Source organism: Carex rostrata, chromosome 26, assembly GCF_964058835.1.
Source record: "Carex rostrata chromosome 26, lpCarRost1.2, whole genome shotgun sequence".
NCBI lineage: Eukaryota > Viridiplantae > Streptophyta > Magnoliopsida > Poales > Cyperaceae > Carex > Carex rostrata.
This window is the reverse complement of record NC_135943.1, coordinates 1,892,501-1,907,967: the sequence shown is the minus strand read 5'-3', so window position 1 is coordinate 1,907,967 and position 15,467 is coordinate 1,892,501. Positions and strand designations below refer to the sequence as shown.

Below are 15,467 nucleotides of genomic sequence, written 5' to 3'. Positions count from 1 at the left end.
AATCTTCACCCCCAAATCGGGGTGTACATATCGCGGAGCACACCCTTAATACCAGGTAGCCCTCCCAAAGTGATTGCATGGAGGTGGTGTCATAGACCCAAGGAAATTGGGTGTTGTGTTGTTCAAATTAAACTTAAGTTTTGACGATTTTAACTAAAATAATGACTTTAAAAATGAATTAAACTACCTTGTCCAACATACAAATAAATAGAAGTTTAAATAAGATACAAATTAAAAAAAAAAAGTCAAATGTATAAGTTCTTTATAATAATTGTCTATGTAAACACGGGTTATCACACGTGTTAGGTACAATCCACACCAAATGAAGAGCTCAATAACTCAGTCAAAACTTAATTTTCAGTATAAATAGTTAGTAACAGTTTCTCCTATAGAGATAAACCGTTAGTAACGATCCGGCACTTACATGTTCGAAACAATGTACTACAGTTAACAGTTTTGTAAACACGGGTTTTATTTAAGATAGTGCTCATCCGATAGAATGAACCAAACGCCCCCTTAGTGTATAGATAGGAACAACAGACCCGACTGCTGGCACCTGGCGGCATCACAATGCGGCATCCCAGGAAAAGTGTTTGCTCTTCCAGTTGAGCAAATTACGCTCCAGTCAGTTGAACTAAGGTAATTCATCCAAATACAAATTGTTACTAGCAAGACAAATATTTCTGATAACATTCTTTTGCTGCCAAGGATGACAGATTCACGGCGTTATTATTGATAAATCCAGATTTATAACTAACAAAATATTCGAATTCTTTGAGAGATTCAGATCGATCCACATCCAAATAACTGGATTACTTTGTATGAGACCAGATATTTTATGGCCTACGCAATTTTATATCCTACAGTGAGATTGGTTAGGATCTGATCCTGGTATGGAAAGGAAAGATTTGTATTGGTTATAAGCTAATCTACCCTCACTGCCTTATGGCCACTAATTGGTGATCAGGTTATTCAAGGGAGTAAAAGTACCTAAATTATGTAGGGCTCTCGTGTCTCGGAAGCCGGAACATAATTTGTAACTATATTTTTCTAAATGGATCAATGCCACCAACATTCCCTAAAAAAAGTGTGACACTTTCTGATATAAACAAAAAGCTAAACAAATAACAATTGGTACTGTTATGACCTGGTACAGGGACATAATCAGCAACTAAAATACCAGAGGGGACTATACAAGACACCACCATCCTACGCATTCCCAAAATATGTCCTGCTAATTAACAATCCAAATACAAATTCACTAACATTACATTACATTTCCTGCCACTCGAAGATGAGACAGCTACCCAAAAGTGAAAAAAGAAAGAATGGTATCCCTCACTGCTTTGAGTCTAACAGCTGTACAGTTTTTCTATCAAACCCCATCCCCTCCCCCTCAAAAGAAGGACAATAATAAAAAACACAAAATTGCCCTTGTCCCCTAAGACAGCAAAATCAATCCCTCGTACATCTCCACTTTTCTATGCCCGTATTACCCTTCTTAAGTTAAATAGCAGTGTTAAGAATCTTAACCCAACAAGCCAAGTTCCTCTCACAATCAATCCACAAAACTAAATAGCAGTGTTGGCTTCTGTAATCAGATTATAATTTTCAAACCCCTTTTGCAGGAATAATTTATGGTTCTTTTTTTTGTTTATTTCTCAAAGTAATGTACAAAATAATCTGGAAGCTAACCTGAAGGTTGCAAAGTAGTTGAAGAAGATAGTTTAGAAATTGCAGGAAGCCCCTCTTTTGCACCATATTTTCTAAGTTAGAATTAAAGTCTTCCATAAAATCGGGCAAAAAATTACAAGTATGCAAAAAGATTTAGATCTTTTTTTCTTTGCACTACTTCACACCACAAATGCGTTGCAATGTTAGCGCTTCACCAAGTACAAACCCACAGGAGCTTAACAGGTGTACTGAGGATCAAGTTCACTACACCTTTAGAAAAGAATAAAAAAAGAAATAGATGGAATCTTAAATTGGTTCTCAGTTACATACTCAATATACCATATATAGTAGTCCTTCCCAGTTATATGTGGGTCCCACAGGATTTCATACAAGTCTTACTTAACAATATTGCTAATTTCCCGAATTATATATATTCATCTATCCGAGTATCTGTCAAAAATTCTGAAATGCCCGTGTTCTGATATTTCTAGTCTTCGGTTGGTTCTTGCACTTGTCACAATTAATCACATATTTCATATATTGTTTATTCATTTGTATGATTATTTCATTCATCTATCAGTTCACTTGTATACTGAATTTCTGATATCCACCTGTAGTTATGATGGTTTGCATAATTGCATTCATCTTTGAACTACACACCTACAGAGCTGTTAGAGCTGCGGTACAGACCTGTAACTCTATGGTTACTATGGTGGTGGGAAGAAATCTACCTTAATGGATCTCAACCACATGAGCCCGTTTACCAGGTTGCAGTTTCTTCTCACAACGACCTCATTCCTGATTCTATTCTCATAGCAATTACTATATCAGTTAATTCTATTTTTATGAACAAAAAGGACTTCCATTAAATATCCAGGCTATATTTTTCTCAGTTAATGAGGTTTACAGACTGAAAAAGCATTCATTCGGATGCCTCATTTTGAGGCTGTCTCTAGTCTTAAAGCCAATCATCAATAGACATATTCGGTGGGTCAGGAAAAAAAATGTTCAATTAAGCTTATACCAATCCAATCAACAACTTGAAACTTGTCAAAAACAGTTTGCCAGATTAATTTTGTGCATTAATACTTCTTCAGAGCCCAATTGGTTGTTGACAATAATGTCACATATTCTGAAATAAGAAAAACCCAATAATGTCACATAATCTGACAAAAGAATGATGTCCGAATGCTACTGGTATGACCTGGTACAAGGATCTAATCAACAACTTCAATACCAGAGCAAACTATATAGAAGACTAATGCAATCCCAAGATAAATCAAAATACAAACTATATTGTGAAGAAATTCACCTTGTTGACGGACATCAAAAAAACAGCGGCAAAAGGATGACCGTCCGATGGGAACACTCCTGGGACCTTAGTGGATCTGAACCACACGAGCCCGCTATCCTTCCACCGTTGAGAGCGGGAGGTATTCGCTGCTCTGTGAAGCCAGCCTCACGCATTCCCCTCCTCTCTAGGATCCAATCAAGTCAGGCCTTCGCCCGACCCGATTAGATCAACGCCCAACTTGGAACGGGCGGGCCAACTGATAGCGAATTCAGATCCGATCTCAAGAGTAGAACCGATCGTTCAAATCACCCAATGCCCCTGCTTAGGTCACAAGCTCCCGCTACTGAGCTCGGCGATCTTTGGAATTCGTGCACGCAATATATATGCTGCGTATATTTCTATTGCTTCTCTTGTGGGACTAAAAACCTTCAACCGGAATTGATCTCACCAACATATCGGTGGATCTGATGTAGAATTATTTCACGCAACCTTTCGTGTAGCTTTTGAAAATGAGCTTGAGAGATGAATTTACATTCAAAGAGGTTAGCTGTTCAGCTTTTTAGCTCCTATTATAGCTCAACTTGTTGTATCAATAAAATAATTGCACACAAAATAGTTTTAATTGTATTTATCAAGTCTCAAAGTTATTTGATCATTTATTTATTGAACTTCTGATATTTCAATTTTAACAAATTTCAACCATGCTCAAACCTTTGGATAGAGGTGTAAACCGCTAACGTTGATCAAATTTATAGAGGTCTCAAATTAATATGCAGGAGTCAGATTACAATATTTTGGATCAGTGTTGTAAATTATGGACCTATGTATGCACTCATCCAACTGACAAGATTACTGCTAAGTGATTAATTGAAAATAATCAAGAATAATTAATCATAATCAAGAATGGTCGACTGATTAGTCGAAAAAATTCGTAATAGTTTGATCGCCGCTAATGACTAAGCGGCCGTTTTTTATAACATTGTTTTGGATCGATAGCTAACCAAATAAAGTTAAATAAAAAAAATAAAAAAATAAAACAATTTTGTATTCTAGTAAAAGATTGGATTGAATAACACAAATTTCGACATACAATTCGCATCAAATTTTTTGATGAGCTTAAGAACACCCTAGTTCTACTTCAATTATAGTATCAAAAGATGATAAATATATATAGAGCAAGGCTATGGTATTATGTATAGTGCGGATTGGTTCGTACTACGGATTAATTTCTTTTTAATTATAATGGTCAATTCGAAGTTTCGAACCGTTCAACATAGTCTCCATATGAATATATAGATATAAACTAAATTTTATATTTTAAAACTTTTACTATTAATTTAGATGGTTAGAAAATCATTGTTTTTAATGGTCCAAAATTTTGAGATCAAGTGATTCTCCTCACCTAAAAAGATAGTAAAAAAATTTCTAAAAAATGCAAAATTTAGTTTACATGTATATATTCATAAGAAGATTATACTAAACGGTTAAGTCGAATGTTAAGACTTTTAAATAAAAAATATAAATGCATAGCGCAGGCTAATATACACTATGCAGAGTACTATAGCCTCACTCTTATTATAAGAAAACATATTGTAAACAAGTTAATTGAGTGCATCATAAATTTTATTACCAAAATAAATGTCCGGCATAAAACTTTCTCCTAACAATTTATAATTTTAGACGTTTGAAATTTCTTTATGAAAGTTCTTCTTCTTTTAGAGGAGATAAAAAGTAGTATTTATCAGACAAAAGTACAGATGCTTATGAAAAAATAATTACGTTTAAACAATTATGTCAATTATGTAAATGGCACGTAAGTTGTGGCCTCAAGTCTCGACCAGAGTAAAAATATTCATTCACATGTTGAAGTAATATCACAATACAATGAAATATTAAATATTACCCTTGATAGAAAAAAAAAAAAATTGTGAAAATGCCACTGTAAAACTGTGAAAATGTGAAAATGTCACTGCGAATCTGGAAATTGAGAAAATAGCACTGCAAATTTCAGAAATTGTGAAATTACCATTATTACTGTATTAATCTTTAAAAAAAAACATAATACCTAAAATACCCTTAATGAAGAATACTGGAGACATGCCTTCCCTTCTGTGTGAAGACGAACCCTAGCCCCAATCCCTTCCGCCTGGAGACACAGAGGATCACTAATCTTATCCACGTGAACATGACTCATGATTATATGATACGAGAGCATGCATGAATTGATGAGAATTTCAAATACTGGTAAACATACAAAACCGGACTCAATCACAGCATTATTCAGAGGTGTTAGAAAATGCATAAACTAAACTTATTCAGAGCTGCCTCATTGATATTTGATATTTGCTTGCCTCATTGATATTACACAGCAAGTAGCATAGAAAAGAAACGAATGATGAAAAAACATGCATGTTCTTTGCTAGCAGTGTTTATTAAACAAGTTAAACAAAGCTCTATCTCTATCGGGAGGACGAGGAGGCGGCGGCGGCATCGGTGGCGATTAGGGAGGAGGAGGCGGCGGCGGCGAGTAGGAGGAATTGCTTGTTCTGTGAATTCCCGTCTTCTTCGTTGATCAGTGAAATGGTATGAACTGGAGGCTACGGTGTCAATAAGAAGTCTTTTAATTGTATGAAGGATAAAATTGGAATTACAAAAATACATATACTAAAATAGTATGAGAATACAGCAATAATGGCAATTTCACAATTTCTGAAATTCGCAGTGGCATTTTCACATTTTCACAGTTTTGCAGTGGTATTTTCACAATTTTCCCAAAAAAAAATGTGAAATCATATATAACAAATAGGGATGTTAATGGCACCGTTCGTACTGTATTTGATAAGATGGATACAGATAAGATTATTTTTTTCCATAAACTTATCATGTACGGATACAGATAAATATCTTTTTTGTTATCTAAAAGAATAAGGATACGAGTAAAACCTATTCCGTATCCTAGGTAAATAAAAAAAAATTAGAAATATTATATATATTAATAAGTATTGAAAATAATACTTTCATTTTTTTATTTACGCTTAGCATGATCAGAATTTTTTTCAATAAATTACTATGCATATGTAATTGAGTCTATATGTTTTAATATTTTATTTAATAAATAATAAAAAATATTATTATATTAGTATTACTCGTTTTTTATCCGTTACCGTTCCGTTATCCAACAACCATAACGGGTAAGAGTAGAGTACGAATAAGATAATCTATAGCGAATAAAAATAGAGTACGAATAAGATAATTTATAATTGATACGGATATAAAAAATACTTTCATCTGATCCTTACTGTTTTCGTTCAAGACAATTATGTTACTATTTGATTTACTCTAATATCTAAGATGAAAATTTGTAGAAATTATTCCTAATTTTTTTTTATAATTTCATTTTATATCCTTGATAATGGGCATTGTGTGATTTGTATAAGCTTTGCAGAGCTATTAAATGGCCTGGATAATAATAAAAATTAAGAAAGAAAACTGGTCACACCATGTATATTTTGTAACTATATTTTTTTCCACATTTTTCCTTTATTTTTAGATTCTTTTCATAATTTTGATGTGAATTTTGGAATCAATGTGCACTACTAAGTTATGAATAAATAGAAATTGTGTGTGAAAAAACTACTATACATATCTTTTAGGAGTGAGGGGGGTGTCCGATGGGCATCGGACCAAATAGGGTTCGATGAGGGGTTTAAACCGTCGGATCTGCTTTAAGATTCGCACTCGCAATTTCGCGTCTGCTTTAAAATCCGTACACACGAATCTTAAAGCAGATCCGACGGTTTAAACCCCTCATCGAACCCTATTTGTGTCCGATGCCCATCGGAAACCCCCCTCTCCCATCTTTTAGATGTTAAATGAATTGTGAGTGAAAACGAATTGTTCAATGTTCATGTTACACTGTTAGTCATTATTGATATATTTTTTTATTAAGTAATATATGTTTAATATAATTTCTACAAATTTTCATCTTAGATATTAGAGTAAATCAAATAGTAACATAATTGTCTTGAATAAAAATCAATAACGTTAACAACACTCTCACAAAACAATAAAACTAAAAAAAATATATATACCTTGAATTAGCTCTAATCCTATAATTAGTTTTTTTTTTTTAAAGTATTAGTACTAGTAAAGTTGTCAAAATGATATTTATTAATTAACTATTTGATTTCAATAGGGTATTTTACTGGCATATCGTTTAACTACAATTGGGATTTATTTTTGAACATATTTGTTAATAAATGATACAATTACATAGTATTACACAATTTGACTAAGTGGTAAACGTTTCAATAAATAAACCTCCAATATTATTGAATATTAATTGTTTTTATCAATCTCTATTATTATGAAATTACGTGTTTAATTAGACTTAACTTTTGTATGAGACTTGATATGAGCTCATTTTAAATTTTTACTTTGCAAAATTTGTTTATTTTTCTATTTTTTTATAGTGTTAATTTGATATTCTTTAGAACTTATAATTAACCCGAAGCGGAATTTTTGGATAAATAAAATAACGGGCTTCCTTATTTTTCTTAAAAAAAAGAACTTGCAAAATTGCGATAAAAAAGCTCTAAGCTGAAACTATAAATAAAAAAATAAAGTTTACAAAATCAACTTGATTGTTTTATTTTTCAAAAAAAATAATAAGAACTGAGATGTCATTTCGGTCCTCTTTTTTTTGGATTGAATTGCTATTTTGATCCCAACCGTTTTCATAGATTTCGAGAAAAAAATGTTAAAAAATTGTGAAAATACATGAGACCGAATTGCTATTTCGGTCAAAAAAAAATTCGAGACCAAAGTGACATTTCAGTTCTTATGTTTTTGTAAAAAAATAAATAAATAATAATGTTGGTTTATAAAAATCTTTTTTTAAATTTTGATTTATAAAAAAAAGTTCGACACTGAGCCTTTTTTTTTTCTTGATATTTAACAGTTACGTATTTATTGGACCATATAATGCTAAAAAAATTCACTAAATAATTTAAAGGTAAAAAAATTTTAACATAATTTTGACAAATATATTATACGACAAAATATCTTGGGATTTCTTGTGATGTTATTCATCCTACCAAAGTCCGCATATTATGAAATATGAATAGAAAGGAGATTTGAACAGTGTGATTTAGATTCAAGTTCGGATTAACATTTAATAAATACTGGAAAGTCTGTGTTATTTCAACCAAGTCGTTGTAGTATAGTGGTGAGTATTCCCGCCTGTCACGCGGGTGACCCGGGTTCGATCCCCGGCAACGGCGTTTTTTTTTCTTTTCCGAAATGGATCAATGCTGGAACATAAGTTAGGGGATTAACACTGTATTATTTATAAAAATTAAAGAAAACTGAAATTTTGTTACTGAAATCGAATAAATATTAATAATAGAAAAAAGATTTGAACCGTGAGATTTTGATATTATAGTTCGGATTAAATTTTAGTGAATGTTACCTATTATAGATTTTTTTTTTTAAGAAATAACAATTTAAAATTTATTTGATCACTTTTATATAGGACAAGTCATATTTAAATTTAAAATTCATATGAACCCAAATCTAATAGTGGCCGCTCCTATAGTCATGTAATTAAGATTTTATTTGACATACTACAACATTAAAATCATTTATTTCTAAAGATATGGTACGCACCTAAAATTTATGGATTTTTCAAAATATCATACAATTCTAATGATATATATACTGTACTATTTAATCCTAACAATATAGAAAACTACTAAAATCATATAATTCTAAATTAAGATACAGTATGCTACTAAAGTCCATCCACTTCCTAGAATATTAAAGTTTGTCCAACAAAATTTTAAATGGACATGTTGAAAAATTTTATACTCACAAGACAAAAGAAAAAAAAAAACTGTGGTGTAACGCTAAGTAGATTTTCACTTTTTTTTTTTTTTTTTTATATAAATATGATATCAACTAGGTATTTAGGGTATGCCAACTCTAAATGAGCATTCATCTATGCGGCGCAACCATAGATAATTTTTTTTATAGATCCATTTTTCCATCAAATTTCTGTATAATTAATAGTTTCATATTTTTTATATAGATCATCTTTTTTCTTGACTTTCTTTGTGACTCTACAATAGATAGCTGGAAGGTATGTCTCTCTTCCTCTGATTTTATCGATTTTATCATTATTCCATCTTAATTTGATTCTTCCCTCTCAAATAATCGATTTTGATTGTTAAATCATATATTATATATCGTAAATCTATTTTCCAGAACTAAAATTAGTGTATTGTTAAACACACACACACACACACACACACACACATAAAAAGGCCATGCAGGAGATCTCGATTTTTAATATAATAATTTTATAACAAAAATAAGTTCGGTTAATACAAGGTAGCAACGATTCTTTCGTTGTTATGCCTTTTTTTTTATTTGTTTCTTGTTATAAAAAAATATCCCTGAATTTGGAAACCCTTGTTTGTGACTTTCTAATTTTGCATATAATTACACAATACTTCAATTTATTTAAAAAACACACATATCGTTGCCTATATTCAGAAATATTGTAGATATTAATTCAACAAAAATTATTTAATGCATGATCAGTTTCTCAACATAAACAAGGAAATCCACAAAAAAAATTGCAATTTTACATAGCGTATGCATATACATATGAAAATTGCATTGGTTTTGTTAAATTGCACGCTGTGGAAAAATATTTCTTGCAATAAAATGTTTATAATATTCTATCATAGCAAAGTTGAGTTCAAGAAACTGATCTTTGAACGATGGTTATTTGCTAAAAGTTAATATTTCATAAATCATTGCTCTAATACTCGTCATTATCACTTAATAACATATTTTTCTTAAATAAATAATAGTCCCCATTTCTATTGGTACACACTTTTCCTTTTAATATTAGTTATATATACTAATAATTAATTTTTTTAATATTTTATATAGTTCAGCCCACCCTCATAAACTATCACATTCATGTTAATTTACTTTTAGTCCAGTGGCTAGATCTTAATTTGTTATTCTAGAGAACTTGTGTTCAATTTCCATTTACTACGTATTATCATTTTAATTTTTAACCCCTCCCTATCAAGATTTTCTAATTTTGCCCCTGACTGTTAATGCATGTTGCAATGTTGCTATTGGTTACCTTTGTTAGTTTTATTTTATTATGTGGCCTATGTTATTATTGTAAGATTTAAATTTCTTTGCTATTTTATTTTGGATTTACGGATTCTAAATTACGTGTTTTTAATTGCAAAACACTTTATGATTTATTAACTCTCTCAACCTTTTGTTACTAAATTAATTTTACAAGTTACTAATTTCATTCTTTCTATATCATATTTTCTAAGGTCATACAATGATACATTTATGTTAATATAAATGCAGGAAATTGAATTTTTTTTTTTTCTTCAGCATGAGTGGTTTAGGAAATATACAAAAATCTCTATCGAGTTTACTCAAGGTATGTGTTCCTAAATCCTTCTTTTTTAGCAGTGTATAGAATTAGACATTAGACATGCAATATTTTTGTGTATATATATTTTGATAAAGTAGAAATGATTGGTTTTGAGGATTGGAGGTTTGTGTTTTCAATTAGCTTATCATAATTTATTTTTCTTTCATCAGTTGCACTTACTTCCCTTTTCCTTTTATTAACATTTTTTTAAACAAAAAGGGAAAAGAAAAACATCATCAATTTAAGAAACTAGGTTCTCATACAATACTTCTATTTACAACTAATACGACTAATTTTATCAGGAAATTTTTGTGTCTATTATGTTGTGGGGGTGTTAGAGGGTTAATTTTCATCTCATAACTATACTAAAAGGTTTTAAATTCCACACTTGTTTTGCTAAAGTGACAAAATTCCAGAATATATATTATATGTATTATTTTCAACAAGCAAAAGATAAAAAAGGAACATTTAGATGGATGAAGATTCCCTACAATGCTGGAAAAACTTGCTAGAATAGAAGCCAAAACTTCAAGTCTCATGTCCATAGAACTATCAAATTTTTAGCATTTTGTTAATTTAGAATTCAAATGTGAATAGTTTATGAAATCCATTTTTTTTATAAAATAGAAAGATCGCAATTAATAATTGCGATCTTTTATATTTTGATTCACAGACAATACTTTAAACATCCTATAAAATTATTTAAAGAAAAATTTGAACCTCTTTTGTTTTGATAATGTAAAACTCAAATTTAAAAAGTTTAGAAAATTGATATTTTTATATAGTAGAAAGATCGCAATTAATAACTGCGATGAATGTTTGGAATACGCTATGAACATATTCAGGATCACAGGTATTCTCTGCAAACTAGAAAGAATTTGGTTGAGTTTTCTTTTTAGTTTGTATTCAGTTGTTATTACTTACCATTTAAAATTTACTAAATAAAAATATCTTGAATGTCTAGACCTCAAACTCAACTCTATTGCTGTATTGCAGTTTTGAGTAAACTCTAAGCTAATTGTCGTGAGAGAACTTTCAATCACAATATTTAAAAAAAAAATATTATGATTCATTTTTTATTTTTGGTAACTTAAAATTAAATGTGAAGAGTTTAGAAAATCAATATATTTATAAAACATAAATATCGTAATTAAGGACTGTGAATAATATTTGAAATATGCTGTGAATATTGTATAGGGATTGTTTCGTATACACCGTACGTCAAGTCGATCGTACGGTAATTTCCGTAAATGCCGAGGCAAGGGAAGAAAACAACTTCTCTAACAAGTCCAGAGGTAGCTCATTCTCCATTTACCAGGTATACACATATTATTAAATGAGAAAAATTGTACATTAATTATCTCATTTATAAAGCTGAATTGATGAATCCTATAATAATGTTTGATAATTTTAGATTTAGTGTTTGCTACTTTGACTTAACTGGTGAATTGGAGGAGGCATTGTTCTTCGTTCAAGACTAGTCCCTTTGTCATGAAATAGGCATCAGGACTTGATGTCTTGCGCTATTTCTGCTTTGGAATGGAGGTTTTTTAGTGTTAGTAAAAAAAGGTTCTAAAACAATGTAAAAGTTAGGTGATAGGATTTGTTATGAGATGTAATTAATTGTAATTTTTTTTTCTGCAAATAGAGTGAAGAAAAATACTGTAACTTGTAGAAAGGAGATGAATAAATTGATTTATTTTTATTTTATTGTGTGTTTGTACCAATGGTTTAAATAGCGTTTATCGCGAAATAGCGTACGGGTTAAAAAAATCGCGCTATGCTCAAATAGCGGCGCTATTTGGGCATAGCGCCATAGCTTTTTTGGTCGGAAAACGCTATAGCGGCGCTACGCTATAGCGGCGCTATTTAAAACACTGGTTTGTACATATGCTACAATGAGTACACATAAGTAGAGGTAACAATCTAATAATATCTATTTAACAGTCAATGAAATTGTGATAAAAATAGTCTCTAATAACTTCTCTAACTGTTATAGTCTCAAAATTATTAATTAGCTAATAATTTATAACTTACGACAAATTAATTTTTTTTAGTTAATTAAATAATATATTAAAATATAGAAAGACAATTATTAAACCAACATAAAAGTTGCAATTTATTAAATAAAATTTTACATAATTTAAAATACAAATTTTGTGTCATATTAGAAATAAGAAATTTTATAAAAATAATAATGTTAAAATTGAGCATGGTTGAAATTTGTTAAAATTGAATCATTAGAAGTTCAAATCACTAACTAATTGATCAAATTACTTTCGAAACTTAATAAATGCAATTAAAACAATTTTGTGTGTTCACTTTTCTTTTTTTATCGCTACAAGTTGCGCTCCAAGTAGGAGTTAAAAAGCTAGGTAATTTCACAATTTCCCATCTCACACTCATTTTCAAAAGCTACACGAAAGGTTGCGTGAAATAATTCTACATCAGATCCACCGATATGTTGGTGAGATCTATTCCGGTTGAAGGTTTTTAGTCCCACAAGAAAAGCAATAGAAATATACGCAGCATATATATTGCCTGCACGAAGTCCAAAGATCGCTGAGCTCAGTAGCGCGAGCTTGTAACCTTAGCGGGGGCATCGGATGATTTGAACGATTGGTTCTACTCCTGTGACCGGGTCTGAATCCGTTATCAGTTGGCCCGCCCGTTCCAAGTTGGGCGTTGATCTAAGCGGGTCGGGCGAAGGCCTGACTTGATTGGATCCTAGAGAGGAGGGGAATGCGTGAGGCTGGCTTCCCTTCACAGAGCAGCGAATACCTCCCGCTCTCAACGGTGGAAGGATAACGGGCTCGTGCGGTTCAGATCCTCCACCACACTCCCAGGAGTGTTCCCCATCGGACGGTCATCCTTTTTGTCAGCAGGTATTTTAATCTGGCAAGCATGTTTCTGACTAGTTTGAAGTTGTTGATTGGATTGGTATAAAAGCTTAAATTGATCGATAACTTTTCTGACTAGTTTTAAGTTCAGATTAAGTTGTTTCATGATTGGTTTTAAGACTGGAGACAGCCTCAAAATGAGGTATCTGAATGAATATAGCTTTTCCAAATCTGTAATCCTCATTAACTGAGAAAAATATAGCCTGGATATTTAATGGAACTACTTTCGGGCTATAGAATTAACTGGTATAGTAATTGTTTTGAGAATAAAATCAGGAAACGAGGTCGGTGTGGGGTGAGAAGAAACTGCAACCTTGTCAAAAATCAAACAAATGAAATAATATAGTAATTGCTAGCCCATCGCCCCCGTGAGGTGCATTTCAGAAGAACCATATATCCAATGTATAATTAATTTTGATGAGTGCAAGAACCATCTGAAGACTAGTACTATCAGTGACCAGGGGCATTTCAGAAATTTTGACATAAATTCAGATTATGAACATATGTAATCAGGAAATTAGCAATATTGGCACTGTTAGATATGTAATCAGGAAATTAGCAATATTAACAGGTGTATTGAGCGTGTAACTCTAAATTGAGAAAATGCAAATTTAAATTCCAATCTTTTTACCATATTTTCTGAAGGCGCAGTGAACTTCAACCTCGGTGCACCTGTTAATCTCCTGTTGGTTTATACGTAGTGAAGGGTAAGTAGTGCAATAAAAAAAACGTCTAGATCTTTTTGCATCCTTGTAAATTTGTAATTATGTGCTCAGATTTATGGACGACTTGAATTCTTACCTAGAAAATATGGTGCAGAAGAGGGGGTTCCTGCAATTTCTAAGCTATCTTCTTCAGCTACTTCGAATCCTTCAGGTTAGCATTGAGTTTCCTTCATAGAAAAAACCGGATAGCTGTCAGACTCAGAGCCACAAGGAATTAGCAGGACATATCTGTTGAATCATATGATGGTGGTGTCTTGTACAGTTTGCTCTAGTATTTGAGTTGCTTTTTGGGTCTCTGTACCAGGTCATACCAGTATCAGTAGGGCAACAGTTGTTGTTAGTTTAGCCTTTTGTTTATATCAGAAAGTGTCACACTATTTTTTTAGTGAATGTTTGTGGCATTAATCCATTTAGAAAAATATTTTTAAAATTTGTGTTCTGGGTTCCGAGACACTAGAGCCGTACAAAATTTAGGTACTCTTCCTTGCTTGAATAACTTGATCACCTATTAGTGGGCACAAGGCAGTGAGGGTAGATTAGCTTAACTGATACAAAGCTTTCCTTTCTATACTAGGATCAGTGCCTACACAATCACAATATAGGATATAAAATTTCAAGTGAGGCTATGGTGCTATGCATAGCGTACATTGGTGTGTACTTTGGATTAGTTTCTTCATTTGCAAAGTTGAAATAGTCAATCTGAATCGTTCAACATGATCACCAAAAGAAAACGTACTTGTTGACCAAATTTTACATTTTTTATAATTTTCTTACTACTTTTTTGGATTAGGTAGAAAATCACTTGATCTAAAAATTCTAGACCATTGAAAAGTAGTGATTTTCTACCTATCTAAAAAAATAGTAAAAAAATTCTAAAAATGTGGATTTGCATCACACTTCTGGTTGACACTTCTCACCATGATCAACTTGGGAGGGGTACCGAGCGGTACACCGAATCACATAGATTTGTGGCAGACTAGGCTTACAAACCTTGATTCAACACGGCAAAGAATATGGAACACGACCTGGGCATCAGGGCTGTGGACGCTGTGGCGTGAAAGAAATAACAGAATCTTCAACCAGAAATACAAGACGGTGGGGATACTGGCAAGAGAAACAGTGAGCGAAATTTCAGTGGGACAAACACTGTTGAGATTATAGTTAGGATTTAGCGAATTTAATGTGTTGTTAGAGCTTTCCTTTATTGCACATATTGATTAAACTGCGCACTCGACGTTCTGTGTATATTTGACTCTCAATTTTTTTATAATTTGCATCTCCTTAAACTTTTATTTATTTGTATGTTGGAAAATGTGTATTGATTCATTTCTAAAATCATAATTTTTGTAAATTTAACATCACGTGATGTTATTTTGAAATCGGCAAAACTGAAAATTAAT

At 31.7% G+C, this 15,467-nt stretch overlaps 1 long non-coding RNA gene and 1 other non-coding gene across 2 annotated transcripts; one reads left to right on the top strand and one right to left on the bottom strand.

The window, feature by feature from the left end:
• Positions 1–690: 690 nt before the first annotated feature.
• LOC144544145 (uncharacterized) lies at positions 691–3,341 on the bottom strand. Its single transcript, XR_013508152.1, has 3 exons — positions 2,987–3,341; positions 2,406–2,478; positions 691–1,944 (listed from the first exon to the last, which is right to left on the bottom strand). It is a non-coding gene; the product is annotated as an uncharacterized LOC144544145 (long non-coding RNA).
• Positions 3,342–8,178: 4,837 nt separating this feature from the next.
• TRNAD-GUC (transfer RNA aspartic acid (anticodon GUC)) lies at positions 8,179–8,250 on the top strand. The gene has a single exon. It is a non-coding gene; the product is annotated as a tRNA-Asp (tRNA).
• Positions 8,251–15,467: the final 7,217 nt, after the last annotated feature.